Raw genomic sequence first — 19,950 nt, 5'->3', positions numbered from 1 at the left:
TCACAATGACTTTGACGCCCAGTGATGATGCGTGTGAAATCGGGTTGCATGTTGTTGGAAAACTGCGATGCGTGGGGTTTGTGTCGTTATCAGCAGCCGCCAGTGGGTGTTGCATCGTTTCTTCAGCCGAATTGCGTCAATCTCCCAGCCGCTATGCAGGTGGAGCGTTAAGCATCTGAAGGCTGCAGTTGGAGGATAGGTGGAAGCAGGGCTGTAGGCCCTATCAGATTTGTGGAGCTCAGTGGTTTACTGCCTGAAGTGCCGAAAAACTTTCAAGGCCAAAGTCAGACTTTGATGCGCATCACTAGAGCAGGCAGCCACTGTGGTCACCTCCTGGTATCCACCAGGAATTCAGAATGTAGTGTAGAGGAGGAGGGGGAGCAAGAGGACCCGCAGAGGGAGATGTGCTAGAGCACTAGCGGTGAAAGACTACTGTATGGATTATTTAGTATATTGTGTTAGTGTGTGTAATAAATACTGCTTTTACACTAAAGATCAGTATTGGGCTTGAAAATCATCTTTCTGGGGTCAGTGAGGGTAAATCTAAGTTATGAGTTCTCATATATCTTGCACCTATCTCCCCCTGAAGAGGTTTGGATTCCTCGACTCATTCTATCACTGAGAGTCAAGTGGTGAAGGGGTAGTACTTGGCCCAATTACTCCAGACCCATAGTGGGTCGGACCCTATGGCACCAGAAGTAGAAGGCCACAACCCCACTGCTGGGCTCAATATCTCCGGCTTGCCAAGTGGCCCTCTGAAATAGCATCTGATTGGAGCCATTCAGTGAAAGGTCATCACCACTCTGGATATTTGAAGAGGGCCATAGGGGAGTGAATAATAGCTGATGGCGTCTCTGAGTTTTAGCACTGGCATCTGGGTTTGCTAGGCTAATGGTAGTGCTTGGGCGATGAAACGCCGCTACCTTGCTCCCACCTACAACAAAATGAGGACCAAAGGTCAAGAGAAGTTCTTTTTAGCATGATCTACAAGCTCAGGATAGGGGGAGAACACAGCCGAAATAAGCCCAAGCAAAGATGGCCACCCACTGAACCTGAGAAGAAAGAGCCAGGGGGTTGACGGTTTGTGATCTGACTGGTCAGATGTTGCAGACAGAGAGTTATTGTAAGTGAGAACTTTAAAAATACAACAAGTAAAGTGCTGGATGACATAAAAAGCCATGACTGGTTAACATGTGACACATGATGGGACAAAATGATGTGTCCCCCAATATGTCCCCCAATTGCACAGCTTCCTGTGCATGTTTTACATGACCGTATGACTACATACTGCATACTTCCCTGTGAACTGTATATCACCCCCTTAGTGCACAACATCCAGTGTCCCCGATGCATGCTATGTTTTGCAGTTGCCCGTAAAAGCATGGCCCTTTAAAGCAAAGACCTCAGGCAATACACATCTGCTAGCACTTACATTTTCAGATGCCAGAAGTATATAAAGGGCCTTCCCACTTTGGCGGGGAAATTGTTCTATGTGAATGTTTTCATGTTATTGGTTCTATCAGCACTAGCTAGGCATTGCACCAGGACCACTTATCCAGAAACAACAATGCACAGCAACGTAAGCTCTGATAAGGTACATCGCAGGGAGCTTACCTGAAGTGCTTTGCCAAGGGCCTGTGAAGTGCACAACTAAAGCTCCCCTGGTCCATATCACCCTGGGCTTAGTTGATGTAGAGCTACAGCCCAGAGTCCATTTTTTTACTGAGCTAGCATCTGGACACTACTTGTAAAAACAAAATCACAAACTAGTTTTTGAGTGGGGCTCAGGTGAGCATACATATTTTTCACATTGTTGTTTAGCCTCATGTTTTTACCAGCCCTCTTGTCGCAATAGGGACAGAATTTACGTGTTTAAAGAAACTCATTCACGCAACACAGCAAATTTAAGCCCATATTTATACTCAACTTGCACTGAATTAGCGTCATTTTGTTTTCCGCTAATTCAGCACAAACCTAACTCCATATTTATACTTTGGCGCTAGACACGTTCAGCGCCAAAGTTATGGAGGTAACGTTGTTTTCTAGACATGAAAACCTACCTTGCGTCAATGAGATGCAAGGTAGGCGTTCCCGTCCAGAAAAGGACGATATGGCCTTAGCAACATATTTATACCCAGTGTTAAAATCCAGCAAGGGTGGATAGGGGCCTTTAATAATGGCGCTAAGCTTGCTTAGCACCATTATTTAACGCCTGGGTATGGGCAGGTGTTAGGGGACCTGTAGGCATATTTCCATGGTCAGAGACCATGGAAAGAGCCCACAGGTGCCCTTCCCTGCCCCCAGGGACACCCCCACCCACACCAGAGGGACACCACAGAATAGGGGATCCATCCCAGGTAAGTCCCGGTAAGTATTTATTTCTTTTTTTTCACATGCGGGAGCCCTGACTTGGGGGCCCCTGCATGGAGCTGGCCCCAATGGCCACGGCCAGGGGACATTCCTCCCCTGGGCATGGCCATTGGGGTGGTGGGCATGGCTCATGTCTTTAGTAAGACAGGAGCCATGTCCATGGGGGTTGTGCGCCAGAAAATTGCGCTACACTGCTTAGAGGTATTTTGTTGCCTCTAAACAGTGTGGCACCATAATTCGGCGCACAAGCTTCGGTTTCCCCTATACCTCCACCACCTTGTTAGCGTCCTTAACAAGCGTGAGTCTTTAATGCTTGAATAGTGTGAAAACTGGTGTAGGTGCTTTGGTCTGTGTGCATGCTCTATACACGTCTAGGGTGCGCTCTCACAATAGATACAAGCCCAACGTATTTACTTTGTCAGGGTTCTTGTTTCATGGGCTATAAATAAACATTTTAAGCTATTCTTTGGCACACAATTCTAAATAAATAAGAGCATAGTCCATAGCTACTAGCTTGAATGTTTTAGAAATAAGTTGGGTAATTTACAAGTTTCCACATTTTGTACCGTAGCAGTTTGTTCCTCATTATGTATATTGTTCTTGTCTTGTGCCATGCCCAGAGTTACTTACAAAACTATGCTAAAACATGTGTTTAATACGTTCTCTGATAGATGGTGATAACGCGTCCCAATCTGATTAATTTATTCACTCTGGGGCTCGTTTTAGGCCAATGAATCTTTTGACCCTGATTGAAGACACCTCAGGACAAGATAACTAATTAACATGTCAATCAATATGTCAATAACATCATCAATAAAACTCAGAAACCACCATGACCTTTCAGTCATGATTAACCACACCAGTTTAGTACGATCTTGTGATATTTATTCCCTATTGATTACAATTCTACTAGCAAGTTTATTAGTCTCATAACCATGAAACACATTAGCATTGTCATAATATGGCAACTCGAATAAGATTTCATCAAAGACAAAATCACAAGCATTAGAATATAGCACGATGTCAGCATAGGTTAACCTCAGCAGAGTATCATTAGCGCATTGTACAACAAAGCATTGAACCAGTCATTTGTCTGATTTCGTCCATTTCAGTGAACCCCTTATCTAACCTAGAATTAGCATTGGCATGTTGGGCTTCATGCAAAACAATTTGGTAACACCAATTTAGAAAACATCTACCTATGGTCCCTGTCAAAATAAGCAGTTGGCACCTAGAGAGAAAAGGCAATCAGACAATTACAGTTCATCATCATATAGTTACCCTCCGTATTGGGGCAGTATACAGATTCAGTCTTCGTCCTCAGGACATCAGTTGATTTGCCATCAGCAAGGGAATTCCGCAAGAACGGGTAAGAAGGGACACTTTCCCCATAAGGAGGAAAAGTATATAACGGGCAAGGCAAGGGCAAGGTTAGTTTGAAGAACCAAACAGCTAAGTCTCTATGCAGTGTGACAAAGTGTCTGGGTCATAGCAAAAGTTCGCAACGGCATCTCTTAATGGCTCCTTGTGTCATAGGTTTTTATCCCTTTTCTGTTCTACAGTCCCCTAATTCTTGATTGGTTGGGGTTGGTACCCCACTATCTCCATCCAATAGGTTTGCAATGAGTTCATCAAAATTGTCACCCCATAACAGTTCTCACGTAGTTTATTGGTTCTTATGCTTGACGTCTCCAGCGGGCAGAATGTCCGGTGTGATTTCATACTCTCGTGGTCCTCTTGCATCTTTAGTCAGTAGGTCCATTGTCTGTACCGGTTTAGGCGACCTTGTACCTGCTATCAGTCTACAGTGTTGCATTCAGCAAAAATGTTTCACTAAGCAAGTCGAATTTCATGAGAACGGATCTACTACAGTTATACTTCATCCTTTAGCTTTGGAAAAGTACGAGTACATGTCCTTCAGCAAGTCAGCACACTGCACGTTAGAAAAACACATTTAATATGAAAAAAAGGGCAGCTAGGCCTCGACTCATGCTAAGCCTAATGATTTATTAGCAAAACCTTAACATATAGGCCCTCATTATGACCTTGGCGGGTGGCTTCAGCCGCCCGCCAAGATCTGACTGCCGGGCAGCCGCCAATGCGGCCGCACTCCCACCGCAGTCATTATGCGATCCCCGCTGGGCCGAAGGGCGGAAACCTGGTTTCTGCCCTCCGGCCCAGCGGGGATCTCACCCGCAACACAGAAGCCAGCTCCAAATGGAGCCGGCAGTGTTGCGGCCGTGTGACGGGTGCCGTTGCACCCGTCGCGCTTTTCACTGTCTGCATAGCAGACAGTGAAAAGCTGCATGGGGCCCTGTCAGGGGGCCCCTGCGCTGGCCATGCCAGGGGCCCCGCATCTCCCCATACCGCCAGCCTTTTCCGGCTGGCGGTCGGGGACTCGTAATCCCCTGGGCAGCGCTTCAAGCAGCGCTGCCCAGGCGGATTATCACCGCCGGGGCAAATGTGGTGGGAAACCGCCAGCCCCGGTGGTGCGACCGCGTCAAAATACCCAAGATTGCACCGCCAGCCTGTTGGTGGTGCAATCACCAAAACAGCCCTGGCGGTCCAGCATTGTAATGACCCCCATAATTCTTAATATTAGTGTAAAACGTATATCTTAACATATCATATTTCATTATTAGTCAGTTTCATTAGTCATTGTATATATTGACGCCCACTCCCCGTGGGCACATTTCAAGCACGCGTTTAGCAAAAACACATTAATAAATTTTCTATGCGCCATTATTATGCATTAGTTCATAAACATTTCATGTTAATTTTGAGCATAAGTGCTACGCTCTCTCAGTCCCTCCTCTGATGACACTTGTCATCAAACAAAACCTTTCCCTTCACAACCTTTCATTTTTCTCAGTACACACATTTCAACTTCTTCCCCCCTGTGTGATTTTTCGCAAATTTCTTGGAACATTTTCTCCTTTTCCTTTTCCTCCTTTCTTTTATTGTGTTTTGCCAAATTTATTTTAAACTTTTTACTAATTGTGCATGATAACCATAGTCCGAATAAACAAGTTAAAACAATCAATATACCCCCTAATATTTTTGCAAGTACCACCTTCCAAATACTACTAAACCAATTCCCTACTTTAGTGATTCCTTTTCCAACCTTTTCCCAGACTCCAAGTTCCTTCAGCTCCTTCAAATCTGCACATCTCTTGTTAGGTTAGTAAGCATACCTCTAATCTTTTTGCTATTATCTGGAATGAATGCACAACAATGGTGCTCATTAAGCATCTTACAGACTCTGCCACTCTTTGCTAAAAGAATGTCTAAAGCAAGCAGGTTTTGAAGAGTCATAGCCCTCTCCGCAGCAAGTTCAGTATCCATCAGGAGTTTAGCCCCTGTGACGTTTGTCAGCATGTTATCCACAATAGTAGACAACTTTCGAATCTTTATGGAGTTTAATATAACCCCCACTGAAGGAATTATGGCTCCAAATATGTCACCTACGACAGCAGCTCTTTTGTCTAGTATGATGTAATTCAGACATTTTAGGAAGTTGCTTTAAGTCATCAATCTGGTAAATATTTGGGAAAACTATTCCCAAATAACATGTCCCATACCATCCCTTTGGAAGACGGTAATAAGCATTAAGCCCACATATATAATAGATCCCAGGGATCGCTGGATCCTGTCCATTTAACATGAACGTCCATTTACTCTGAAACAAGAACACATGCCTGCATTCACTCGTTCCCACAAATAAAGTGTCATGATCAGATTTTGGCCTATATGTACAAAGCCTTCCTACGTGTAATGCATCTGTAGCTAATTTGCCCTGTGTCTTTATTGCACTATAAGCATAATCATTTTCAAACGGTCGTTTTTCTAAACCCTTTTCTAGCCTTTCCTTTAATGCCTTTCGTCTATTATCAGTGTGATCTAAGAAGCTCTTTTCTGCAGGCGTTAGTAAGCAGGTTAGATTATTTTGGTGCGCATAAGCTGTTCCAAATGTCAATGACGGCTCAAAGAACCACCTAACTATTTTTATGTTATGCTCCTTAGCTAATTTATTCAGAAACTCAATCACAGGCACAAAAGAAAACACTACATCTAGATTAAAGTAGAAGTATTGGACATGTTCTTGATCACAGATAATAGCAAACTACAGCTTATTCCGTATGTAAGTGGCAGACTATGATAAGTAACCCCTTATTGTACTGACAAAGGAATCTTTGTACACACATAGCAGTTCTTCGCATCCATTGTGTCAACATACTCATTCAGCAAGCAATAGAAGACATTAATAGATAGTTCCCCCTTTGAATTAGTTCCCTCATGCAAGTACTTTGTATCCTGCTCAAACCTCTCCCATGGTGTTAGTGTAACAGTTTCAGGAGTTGAAGCATTATTAGTCGCATTCTTATCCACCAATGGCATTCCCACAATCACACCTATAATTATTATTGCACACACAATACCCAGAATAGCACTCAACCAACCACACATCCTACCCCTATCATTATCTCTAGTGTTACCCATGATCTATGAAGAATCAAAGAGCAGAATAGGATAAAACAGATAATCAACTTGAGGATGATAATAAAGCTCTTTTTTTTTGTGCAAAGTCTCTTTCTCTTAGCAAGTATTTACAGCGTTTCACTCACTCCCAGGACCCTTTTTGTCAAGTCAGGTTAACAGCTTGTCATAATCGTTTTTTTCAGAGTCAATTCAGGTTATCAATGTCACATCCAGTAATTACCAGTCTCTTTTCTCAGATTTCTTTCTTTATGCAATTTTCAAATTTTAACACAGTTTTTTTCTAGGATTGAATTCAGGTGCTGTAGTATTGACCTGGAATCTCTCGATCAAAACAGAATGCCAAGAATTCTTGTTGCCATTCAGCTGATGTTGCATATGCCCATTCAGGACCTGTGTACCTTCTGTTTGCAACTCTCTTTCTTTTCCATTTGCGATCACCCTGCAACTCTCCTTCACTGAGGTCCTCTTTCCTGGTTGTGTCAATTTCTTCCTCTATTGTTTCGTTAGGGATCACTTTCTCCTTTGCAGGTTGTGGCTCCGGCCAATTATCTCCTTTGTGTGTTTTCTTTCCACTTTGCCTTTCAGGATGTTGAACAGCACCCTCCTCTTGTACTATGGTGTTTTCTCTTGACGGATCTGCACGCGGCTCAGGAGGAGTCAGAACACCTTGACCTCCTTCTACCTCACTTCCTTCGCCTTCAGGGTCTGTTATGGGCTCGACTTCAAACCTGTATCCGTCTGCTTCTGGGAGAATCTCTCCTTGTCTCAGTTCTCCTGTTGCCTCGGCTGAGATAGGCTCACTGTCACCCCTCTGGATCTCATTTACTGTTTGAGTGACTAAGCCGTCCTCAGCAGGCTCTCCTTCGGTCTCAGTTCCCCTTTGATTACTCTCCGGCCCTGAGACTTCCTTTTCTGCACCTGTTGTTTTGGACAAATCAAGTTCCTCATCAGTTGGACACGTCACCTTCTTTGTGTGACTGGTATGGATCCAATTAGGAAGGCCTGCGCATTTCACAGCAGTAGTGGTTGTCAGTATTACTTGGTATGGCCCCTTCCAACGTGGCTCCAAACACGACTTCCTCACGTGTTTCTTGACAACAACCCAGTCTCTGGCTTTCAGGGTGTGACCTGGATCACTTATCGGTGGCAATGTGGTAGCCTCCACCTGGTGAGAGAAAGAGCGGACCACGTCAGCCAGACCCTTGCAGTAGTCCAACACCATATAATCCGTGATATTTACAAGAGCATTTGCAGGCACTGCGGGCAATCTCATAGCTCGGCCCATTAGGATTTCATGAGGGGACAGTCCTGTTTTCTTGTCGGGTGTATTTCTCATTGACATCAGCACTAAGGGCAATGCATCTGGCCATTTCAAATTTGTAGCTGCGCACATTTTTGCCATTCTCGACTTCAAAGTACCATTCATCTGCTCCACTAGTCCTGATGCTTCAGGGCGATAGCTACAATGCAACTTCTGTTCAATGTTCAATGCAGCACACAAGAGCTTAATCACCTCATTGTCGAAGTGTCTTTCCCTATCTGATTCTAAAGAGATCGGAAACCCGAAACGTGGTATCAACTCCCTAAGCAGCAGCTTCGTTACTGTGAGACTGTCATTCCTACGTGTAGGGTAGGCTTCAATCCAATGACTGAAAATGCACACAATCACCAACACGTATCTCAGACCTCCACACACAGGCATCTCAATAAAATCCATCTGCATTCTGCTAAATGGACCTCCTGCTCTCCCAACGTGGCTCAAATTCACCACAGTCCCTTTCCCCGCATTCATCTGCTGACAGATGATGCACCTGTGACAGATGACTTCTGCAGCTTGTCTGAATTTTGGATTGAACCAATTAATTTTTAACAACCTGATCATTGTGTCTCTCCCAACATGTGCTTGACCATGGTAAAACCTTGCAAATTGTGACAAAAGACTGTTTGGCAAAACCATTTTTCCCTCCTCTGAAACCCATAGGTCATCAGACCTCTGTACACATTGCATTCTCTGCCAGGAAAGTTTTTCTTCTTTACTAGCACGTCCCTGTAATGATTTTAGCTCATCTAGTGTGTCAACCACCCTCAATGCATAATTTGAGCAGGTTTCATTTTCCGTTTCAGGTAACAACTCCCATTGGTCTTGAAACGATATACAGTTCAATGCACAGAACCTTGCGACTTGAGCTGCGTATCCATTTCCCATTGACACAAAGTCTTGTGACTTAACATGGGCATTGCATTTCACCACAGCAATTTCGAGAGGTAACTGAACCGCGTGCAACAAATCCTTAATTTTATCGCCATTTTTCACTGGTGAACCAGAAGAGGTCATGAAACCCCTCTGTGACCATAACTGGCCAAAATCATGTACAATTCCAAATCCGTATCTGCTGTCAGTATAGATAGTGACTTTCAGGTTTTCAGCTGCGTGGCATGCCCTAGTAAGAGCAATCAATTCAGCCACTTGAGCGGAGTATACTCTTTCGAGCCAGGAAGCTTCTAAGATACCAGTGAATGTACACACGGCGTATCCAGCTCTCAGTACTCCTACTGAATCTCTCAGGCATGAACCATCAACAAAGATAATGTAATCATTTTCTTCCAGTTGGGTATCTTTAATATCAGGTCTTGGTTTGGTGCACAGATCTGTTACCTCAAGACACTCATGTTCTACCTCCTCGGCATCATCAATGTCTGCATTTTCAATAAGAAGTAAGGTTGCCGGGTTTAACACAGGGCAGCTTTTTAAGGATACATTCGGTGACCCCAGTATAATTGTTTCGTACTTAGTAAGGCGTGCATTCGTCATATGCTGCGTTTTGGTTCAGGTCAACAGACTTTCAACTGAATGTGGGACCATTACTGTTAAGGGATGTCCCATCACTATATCTTCACACTGTGTGAGGCTTTGACCAACTGCTGCAACTGCATGCAAACAACCCCTGTAAGGCTGCTGCGACTGGGTCCAAAGTAGCTGAAAAATATGCTACTGGGCGGTTTGCACCTCCATGGACCTGCGTCAGGACAGACAAAGAACAAGCATCACGTTCATGACAAGACAGTATAAAAGGCTTAGTGTAATCGGGCATCCCTAAAGCTGGTGCCCTGCACATGCTTTCCCTCAGTTCCATGAATGCCTTCATCTCTTTCTCGGACATGGTTATGGCACCCAGGCCATCCTGAACTTCCTTAACAGTCAATCTCACCAGAGGTTTAGAGATAATCGAGAAGTTGGGATCCACTGACGACAGTAGCCCACCACTCCCAGAAACATCCTAACGTCTCTCTTAGTTGTCGGGGGATTCATCTGCAATATGGCTGTCACCCTTTCTTTGGATATTTTTCTCGATCCTTTCTCAATCAAGTGAACTAAGTACTTCACCTCTTTCTGACAGTATTGCAGCTTCTTTGGGGACACTTTATGTCCATTCTTTCCCAAATGGTTCAGTAAGGCAATTGTGTCATACCTGCAGTCATCTTTTGTCCTGGACACAATTAACAAATCATCAATGTACTGTACTAGAGTCGAACTGAAAGGCAGTTCTAATGACTCCAAATCCTTCTTCAATATCTGATTGAAGATGGAAGGTGATTCAGAAAACCCTTGAGGAATTCGACACCAACTGTAAACCTTATCCAGGAATTTGAAACTGAAAAGAAATTGGCTGTCCTCATGAAGAGGCACCGAAAAGAATGCTTGAGACAGGTCCACAATTGTAAACAACTCTGCATCACACGGAACCTGAAACATGATCACGGCTGGATTTGGCACTATGGGGCAACATTTCACCACAATCTCATTTATTTTCCTCAAGTCTTGAACAATTCAAACTTTCCCACAAGGCTTTTTCAGACCCATTATTGGTGAATTACACGGGCTGCTCATCACTTCCTTTAGGACACCTTGCTTTATAAAGTCTGCAATTATCTGCGTCACCTGTATAAGGACATCTTGTGCCATGTGGTACTGCAGTACCTGAGGAAACACTGCATTTGGCTTAACCTTTACTTTGACAGGTTCTTCTCCTTTTATTAGACCCACTTCTTTTCCTGTCAGGTCCCACACCTTCTCCGTCACTGTTCCCTGTAATTTGGGTGGTAAGTCAGTCACTGTGAACATCGGGAATAGAGTTATCAAAGGATATTCCTCATTTGTAGTCTCCGTCTCTAACTCTGAGAACTGACCATCGTCCCCTTCATCATCACTGTTTGTCTGCACCTCAACCCCTTCATTGGAACAGGTAATCGAACACCTTGTTTTGCACAGTAAGTCTCTTCCCAGTAGGGATACGGGACTCGAGTCACAGACTACAAATTTATGTAATCCCTGGAAAGTACCAATCTCAACTTGGACTGGATCTGTAATCGGATTTGTCAGGAACTGATTTGCTACTCCTACCACCCTTATGGTACGCCCCAAAAGTGGCAATATCGGAACTTCTGCACTTCTGACTGTAGAGCGTGTAGCTCCTGTATCAACTAGGAATGAAACCTTATGACCCATCACCTTTCCTTCTACATAAGGTCCCCTCTGATCTACTTCTAGGGACGCTGCAAGCCTGCACTCCTCACTGTCTGAACAATCATCCGACCATTTATCGTTTATTCCATCCTCACTACGCAATGGGAACTGTTGTACTGTGTTATTTTTACTCATTGCTTGACCTGTGACCTGTTGAGGAAGCATCACCTGTTGCTGTCTCATTGGAGCTAATGGAATCTGCATTTGCTGTCTAGGTACCATGGGAATCTGCTGTGGTGCCTGCTGCATTTGTGCTGGTTGAACACATGGCATCTGCATTTGTTGCACGGGTTGGAAACCTTGCATCTGCGCCATGTTATTCTGGAAATTCTGATTTTGACCTCTCACTTTTGGACCCCTCACATTTTGAAATGTACCGATATCATTGCTTTGTTGAACAACACCATCCTGCACCACCATTGGGCATTCCCGCTTCCAATGCCCCACGCCCCCGCACGCGTGGCATCTTTTTCATCCCTTACACATCATTTTGAATCACAACAGTATTCATATCTGGACCCCGGTTCACAAAACCTCCTCGACCCCGACCTCTTGGTTGTGCCTGAAACACTCCAGTTCCCTGCGGTTGCTGTTGTACCATCTGCTGTATTCCATTTCCCTGCATCCCTGCTTGCGCTGCCTTAATTTGCATCACTATCACCTTCTCTTTCAACTTTCTCTGCTTCAATTCAATCTCGTCACTACAGTATTTCGCATACTGTAACACCTCATCAATCGGTTTCGCTTGCCAACAGGTCAAATGATTCTTAATCATCTGGCTAATCTCTGGTCTCAGCCCTTCAACCAACCTGAACACAAGATAATTCATGTCTCTCTGCTCAATTACCTCAGTGCCACTGTAGTGTTTGAATGCCTTCAACAATCTCTCATAGTAAGCATGTATCGACTCTTTGGCCTCCTGTGACGTTCGATCAATTTTCTTCCAATCAGTCACTTTCGGCGACACTTTCTGCTTCAAAAACTCAATCACTTTATGATAATATCTCATCGCTTTGGAAGACGGTGCTCCAGTAACCTTGTCCGTTGCCGGTTCCTCTGTCGGCCAATCCACACCCCTCTTGCACTCAAGCCATAAGTCAGCTGGAACTATAATCTCGAACAGAGTATTCTGGTCTTCCCAGAGACATTTCGCAAGCTTCACAAACCTGTCGGTCTGTTGATACCATTCTATCGGCTTCTCCCTCAACCTGGGATAATCATTTGTGAATGACAGGATGTCACCCCTAGACCACGGTACATGGACTAGAACCCCTCCTGCTGTCTCTCTCATTGGTAACATCTTTATTGTCCCCGTGTCTGGTGCGGCTTTCGCCTGTTTTGGTTCTGGACCGTCACCTTTCTCCTTATCTCTCTTCTGTGCCCATCTGCCTTCCCACTTCTCTAATGCTCCCCAAATTTGAGCACTCTGCAGTATCTCTTTGAGATGTGCCTTCATTCCAGTAGATCTCATGTGATCAAAATCTTTAGGTTCAAAGTCTAACCTATAGCTCCTCTTCAAATGTTTAGTACTTTCTATGTCTATGCCATATTTGTCCGCCAGGTTTGCCAACCTTTGATGCACCCTGCTCACTTCCTTGGTTATTTTGGGGCACAGATACCTCAATGCTGCTTCTGTATATGACTCTAATCTGTTCACCCCCATTGTTCCTTCTACTAATTCAGCGGCTTCTACACCTAGTCTCACAAAATTCAGGTATTCTTATCTCTCTGACCTCTCTGCGGTCACCGTAGTAGTCTGCGGAGTGTTGAGCTTGTCTAACCACTCGTTCAATTGTTGCGCTGTTAGGCCTTGCATCGAAACATTTCCAGACTGTATAATTGGTGTCTGTGTTGTATTGGTACACATTACCTGTGCTGTTAGTGTTCCCAACCCTGCTTGCCTAATCGTCTCCAAAGGAATCCCATTCGGACTAAGTCCAACAAAGATCTAGACCTTTCTGATGTCTGTACTCCCTGTGTCATTCCCTGCAAGTTTCCAGTAAACCCTCCTCTTATGGCCTCTTGGGTCATTACTCCCTGATCACATACATTAGGCTTACCTGGCGCATACAGCGGTACTAGTGGACCAACAGTAATCGGCAATGATATAGCGGCTGGTGACTGGCCAAGTCCCAAACCCTGTGGAGCATTAACTCTCATAGCTTGATTCATCATGGGTGCTGTAGCTACTGACTGCGGTTCTGCAACAGAAGTGTAACTCGGAACCAGCTGTTGCTGCGGCTGGGGCAGCAATTGCGGAGTTGGCTCAATCTGCACTAAATTTGATTTTGTGTATACTGGATCAGGCGGCACCATCAAACTCGTAGTTGTTTCTAATACTGGAGCATCAGGATAGAGCCTCTGAATCTGTGGTGGCTGCAACTGTATCTGCGTGTCTGGCGCAGTGGGTACACTGACACCATTCTGTATCAAAACTGTATCACTTGTCGGTACTGTATTTGTGATTCCCTTATTTTGTATCAGCTCTTCAGAACCCACACTAGTACTCTGTCCATTATCATTTATGGCATATGGTGGCGGGCGATCATGTAGCAACTGATTAAGAAACTCTTCATCGTCGGAATCGTCTGCGTCTGACCAAGATCTCTGAGTCTCTTTTGGTTTATTAGAACCTTTGTCTGACTTACAAGTAGCCTTCTTTCCCTGTGTCTCATCCTCTTGGGTTATTGCCAGAAACACCTTAAGTCTGTCAACTATTCCCCTTCTACACATCTTGGTCTCATTATCCCATCTAGCCTCAGCTAAAGTCTTTTCTGCTCTTTTCATTCTCCTTTCAAATTTCTGCTGTCTCTGTCGTATGGCCATCAAATCCCAGATTGATAATGCCTCATACTGAGCTGGTCTCGGGGCGGGTTTTGCACACTTAACATCATTCGTAAATTTTGCAAAATCCTTACATTAAACATTACCTATTCTGGAAACGCTAAACATCCCTCCCTCTCTGTCAACTTGCACCACTGCTTTAACCCCTTCGCTGCCAGGCCTTTTCCCCCTCCTGTGCAGAGCCTTTATTTGGCTATTTGGGGCAGTTCACGCTTAGGCCCTCATAACTTTTAGTTCACATAAGCTACCCATGCCAAACTTGCGTCCTTTTTTTCCAACATCCTAGGGATTCTAGAGGTACCCAGACTTTGTGGGTTCCCCTGAAGGAGACCAAGAAATTAGCCAAAATACAGTGAAAATTTAGTGTTTTTGAAAGAAATGGGAAAAAAAGGCTGCAGAAGGCAGTTCGTGGTTTTTTCCCTGATAATGGCATCAACAAAGGGTTTGTGGTGGCAAGATCACCATCTTCCCAGCTTTCAGGAACAGGCAGTCTTGAATTGGAAAACCCAATTTTTCAATACAATTTTGACATTTTACTGGGACATACCCCATTTTAACTATTTTTTGTGCTTTCAGCCTCCTTCCAGTTAGTGACCAAAATGGGTGAGAAACTAATGCTGGATCCCAGAAAGCTAAACATTTCTGAAAAGTAGACACAATTCTGAATTCAGCAAGGGGTCATTTGTGTAGATCCTACAAGTGTTTCCTACAGAAAATAACAGCTGAAATAAAAAAATATTGAAATTGAGGTGAAACAAAACAGCCATTTTTCTCCACGTTTTACTCTGTAACTTTTTCCTGCAATGTCATATTTTTTAAAGCAATATACTGTTACGTCAGCTGGACTCTTCTGGTTGCAGGGATATATAGGGCTTGTAGGTTCATCAAGAACTCTAGGTACCCAAAGCCAATAAATGAGCTGCACCTTGCAATGGGTTTTTATTCTATGCCGGTTATACAGCAATTAATTTGCTGAAATATAAAAAATGAAAAATAGGTATCAAGAAAACCTTTGTATTTCCAAAATGGCCACAAGATAAGGTGTTGAGAAGCAGTGGTTATTTGCACATCTCTGAATTCCGGGGTGCCCATACTAGCATGAGAATTACAGGGCATTTCTCAAATAGACGTCTTTTTTACACACTGCCTTACATTTGGAAGGAAAAAATGTAGAGAAAGACAAGGGGCAATAACACTTGTTTTGCTATTCTGTGTTCCCCCAAGTCTCCCAATAAAAATGGTACCTCACTTGTGTGGGTAGGCCTAGCGCCCACGAAAGGAAATGGCCCAAAACACAACGTGGACACATCACATTTTTTCACAGAAAACAGAGGTGTTTTTTACAAAGTGCCTACCTGTGGATTTTGGCCTCTAGCTCAGCCGGCACCTGGGGAAACCTAGCAAAACAGCGCATTGTTGAAAACTAGACACCTAGGGGAATCCAAGATGGGGTGACTTGTGGGGCTCTGACCAGGTTCTGTTACCCAGAATCCTTTGCAAACCTCAAAATTTGACCCAAAAACACTTTTCCTCTCATTTCGGTGACAGAAAGTTCTGGAATCTGAGAGAAACCACAAATTTCCTTCCACCCAGCGTTCCCCCAAGTCTCCCGATAAAAATGGTACCTCACTTCTGTGGGTAGGCCTAGCGCCCACGAAAGGAAATGGCCCAAAACACAACGTGGACATATCACATTTTTTCACAAAAAACAGAGGTGTTTTTTACAAAGTGCCTACCTGTGGATTTTGGCCTCTAGCTCAGCCGGCACCTGGGGAAACCTAGCAAACCAGCACATTATTGAAAACTAGACACCTAGGGGAATCCAAGATGGGGTGACCAGTGGGGCTCTGACCAGGTTCTGTTACCCAGAATCCTTTGCAAACCTCAAAATTTGACCAAAAAAGCACTTTTTTCTCTCATTTCGGTGACAGAAAGTTCTGGAATCTGAGAGGAGCCTCACATTTCCTTCCACCCAGCGTTCCCCCAAGTCTCCCGATAAAAATGGTACCTCACTTGTGTGGGTAGGCCTAGCGCCCACGAAAGGAAATGGCCCAAAACACAACGTGGACACATCACATTTTTTCACAGAAAACAGAGGTTTTTTTTACAAAGTGCCTACCTGTGGATTTTGGCCTCTAGCTCAGCCGGCACCTGGGGAAACCTAGCAAACCAGCGCATCTTTGAAAACTAGACACCTAAGGGAATCCAAGATGGGGCGACTTGTGGGGCTCTGACCAGGTTCTGTTACCCAGAATCCTTTGCAAACCTCAAAATTTGACCAAAAAAGCACTTTTTCCTCTCATTTCGGTGACAGAAAGTTCTGGAATCTGAGAGGAGCCACAAATTTCCTTCCACCCAGCGTTCCCCCAAGTCTCCTGATAAAAATGGTACCTCACTTGTGTGGGTAGGCCTAGCGCCCACAAAAGGAAATGGCCCAAAACACAACGTGGACACATCACATTTTCTCACAGAAAACAGAGGTGTTTTTTACAAAGTGCCTACCTGTGGATTTTGGCCTCTAGATCAGCCGGCACCTAGGGAAACCTAGCAGACCAGTGCATTATTGAAAACTAGACACCTAGGGGAATCCAATATGGGGTGACTTGTGGGGTTCTGACCAGGTTCTGTTACCCAGAATCCTTTGCAAACCTCAAAATTTGACCAAAAAAGCACTTTTTCCTCTCATTTCGGTGACAGAAAGTTCTGGAATCTGACAGGAGCCACACATTTCCTTCCACCCAGCGTTCCCCCAAGTCTCCCGATAAAAAGAGTACCTCACTTGTGTGGGTAGGCCTAGCACCCACGAAAGGAAACAGCCCAAAACACAACGTGGACACATCACATTTTTTCACAGAAAACAGAGGTGTTTTTTACAAAGTGCCTACCTGTGGATTTTGGCCTCTAGCTCAGCCGGCACCTGGGGAAACCTAGCAAACCAGCGCATTTTTGAAAACTAGACACCTAGGGGAATCCAAGATGGGGTGACTTGTGTGGCTGTGACCAGGTTCTGTTACCCAGAGTCCTTTGCAAACCTCAAAATGTGACAAAAAAAACACAGTTTCCTCTCATTTCGGTGACAGAAAGTTCTCGAATCTGAGAGGAGCCACAAATTTCCTTCCACCCAGCGTTCCCCCAAGTCTCCCGATAAAAATGGTACCTCACTTGTGTGGGTAGCCCTAGCGCCCACTAAAGGAAATGGCCCAAAACACTATTTGGACACATCAAATTTATCAAATACAAAACTACCAGTTTTTGCAGGGGGGCACCTGCGTTTTTGGTCCTGGGATCAGTAGCCTTCTAGGGAAACCTACCAAACCCAGACATTTCTGAAAACTAGACACCCAAGGGAGTCCAGTGAGGTGTGACTTGCATGGATCCCCCAATGTTTTCTTACCCAGAATCCTCAGCAAACCTCAAATATAGCTAAAAATTCACATTTTTCCCACATTTCTGTGTGGGATCACCGCACTGGGACACATTTCATACCACCCAATGTTCCCCTCAGTCTCCCGGTAAAAATGATACCTCATTTGTGTAGGTGGGCCAAGTGCTTGTGAAAGGGAAGAGCCAAAAACATGTCGATATTGAGGGGGAACAAAGAGAGTCCAAAAGGGCAGTTTGCAAAAAAAACATTTTTAGGCTGACAAGTGCAGCAGAATTTTTATCGGTATAGATGAGAGAATGCTGGGTGGTAGGAATTTTGTGGATTCCTGCAGATTCCAGAAGGTTCCATCGCAAAAACATGGGAAAATGTGTGATTTCCAGCAAAGTTGAAGGCTTGCAGGGGATTGTGGGTACAAAAATGGTTCGGGGTGCATGTGAAACACACCACCCTGGTATCACCCAGATGTTTAGTTTTCAGATGTGTCTAGGTCTTGTGAATTTTTCTACATGGCAGCGTCCCAAAGTCCATAAAGTGCAGCCCTCACCATTCCAAGTGGGACGATTTTGAGAGTAAGCCAAGTTCTCATGGCCCAAATGTAAAACTAAAACCCAAAATAATCAAATGTCTTCTTGTTTGCTGTGGGATAAGATGTTTTAAAGTGCGGGGGAGAGCTAAAAGACTGTTACCCCCTTCAGTTGAGGTGGGGGCGTAACCAGGCCCATAGTGGTTGGTAGCCACCAACCCAATCTATATATATTTTTTTTTACTTCCCTGGCATCTAGTAGACTTTCTGCCCCCCGGGGTGTGGATCAGGGGTAATTGCCCCATCTGCCCACTGGTGGGGAGAACAACTTTGGCCCCATTTATTTGGGGTGGGGGTATGGCCATACACCCACCCTCTTATTTTTGAAAAAAAAACTTCCCTGGCCTCTGGCGGGCTTTCTGCCCCCCCTTGGGGGCAGATGGGACTTCCAAAAATAGGCCCATCTGCCCCCAATGGGGGGCAGATATGGCCAACAGTAATGTGTCCCCATGGGAAGAGACCCTTACCCTAAAGAAAACACATGCACACACACACACCAATCCCTGGTGCCTAAGTGGTTTCTGCCCCCAGAGCGACCCTTGCCTAATGGGTCGCTCCCCATCGCTAAAAAAACAAACAAACAAAAAAAAAACACAAAAAAAAATTTGCCCTGGCGCCTAGAGGTTTCTGTCCCCCCTGGGGGCAGATCGGCCTAATAACAATAGGCCGATCAATGGCCTAAAATAAATTTGCCCCGTCCCCCCAACTTACCCGGGGAGGGACCCTTGCCTACGGGGTCGCTCCCCTTGCGTGACATTGGTGCAAAAAAAAAGATTCCCCGGTGCCTAGTGGTTTCTGCCCCCCCCCCCCCCCCCCCTTGGGAGCAGATTGACCTCAAATCGGCCGATCTGCCACCAAAGGGGGCAGAAATGTCCTAAATACAATTTGCCCCTCCAGGGGAGCGACCCTTGCCTAAGGGGTCGCTCACCATTTGTAAAACAACAACAACAACAAAAATCCCTGGTGCCTAGTGGTTTCTGCAGATCAGCCTAATTAAAATAGGCAGATCTGCCCCCCAGGGGGACAGAAATGGCCTAAAATAAATTTGCCCCCCAGGGTAACGACCCTTGCCTAAGGGGTCGCTCCGCTTGCGTGAAATTCACGTTAAAAAAAAAAAACTCCCTGGTGTCTAGTGGTTTCTGTCCCCCTTGGGGGCAGATTGGCCTCATAAAAATAGGCCAATCTGCCCCCAAGGGGCAGAAATGGCCTGAATATAATTTGCCCCCTAGGGGAGTGACCCTTGCCTAAGGGGTCGCTCCCCTTATGCCAATTTCCTTTTGTAAAAAAACATCCCTGGTGTCTAGTGGGCATTTCAAAAGCCGGATTGCTTTACAATCCCGCTTTTGAAACGCTCAGAGAGACTTCAAAGGGAAGGAAATTAATTTCCTTCCCTTTGAAGCCTCTCCGGCCTCCTCCACGTGATTGGAAGAGAAATTATTTGCATTTCTCTTCCGATCGCGCTGGAAGCTCAGCTTGGGAGGAGGCCTCTGTGATTGTCAGCGCGCTGACGTCACAGGGGGGGTGTGGAGGGTCGCGATGGAAGGGGAAGGGCTTCCCCTTCCATTGCTGCCTTAGAGGGATGGGGGGGAACCCCTAAGAGGGAGCGCTAGCGCTCCCTCTGGGCTCTGTGCCCAGGACGTAATGGTTACGTCCTAGGCACACGAGCACTGTGCCTCAGGACGTAACCATTACGTCCTGGGCACAGAAGGGGTTAACCAAAGACATGGCGCGACTCCCTTTTCC

Source organism: Pleurodeles waltl, chromosome 9 (genome assembly GCF_031143425.1).
Source record: "Pleurodeles waltl isolate 20211129_DDA chromosome 9, aPleWal1.hap1.20221129, whole genome shotgun sequence".
Lineage (NCBI taxonomy): Eukaryota > Metazoa > Chordata > Amphibia > Caudata > Salamandridae > Pleurodeles > Pleurodeles waltl.
The sequence above is the reverse complement of the archived record's forward strand: the minus strand, read 5'-3'. Positions refer to the sequence as shown.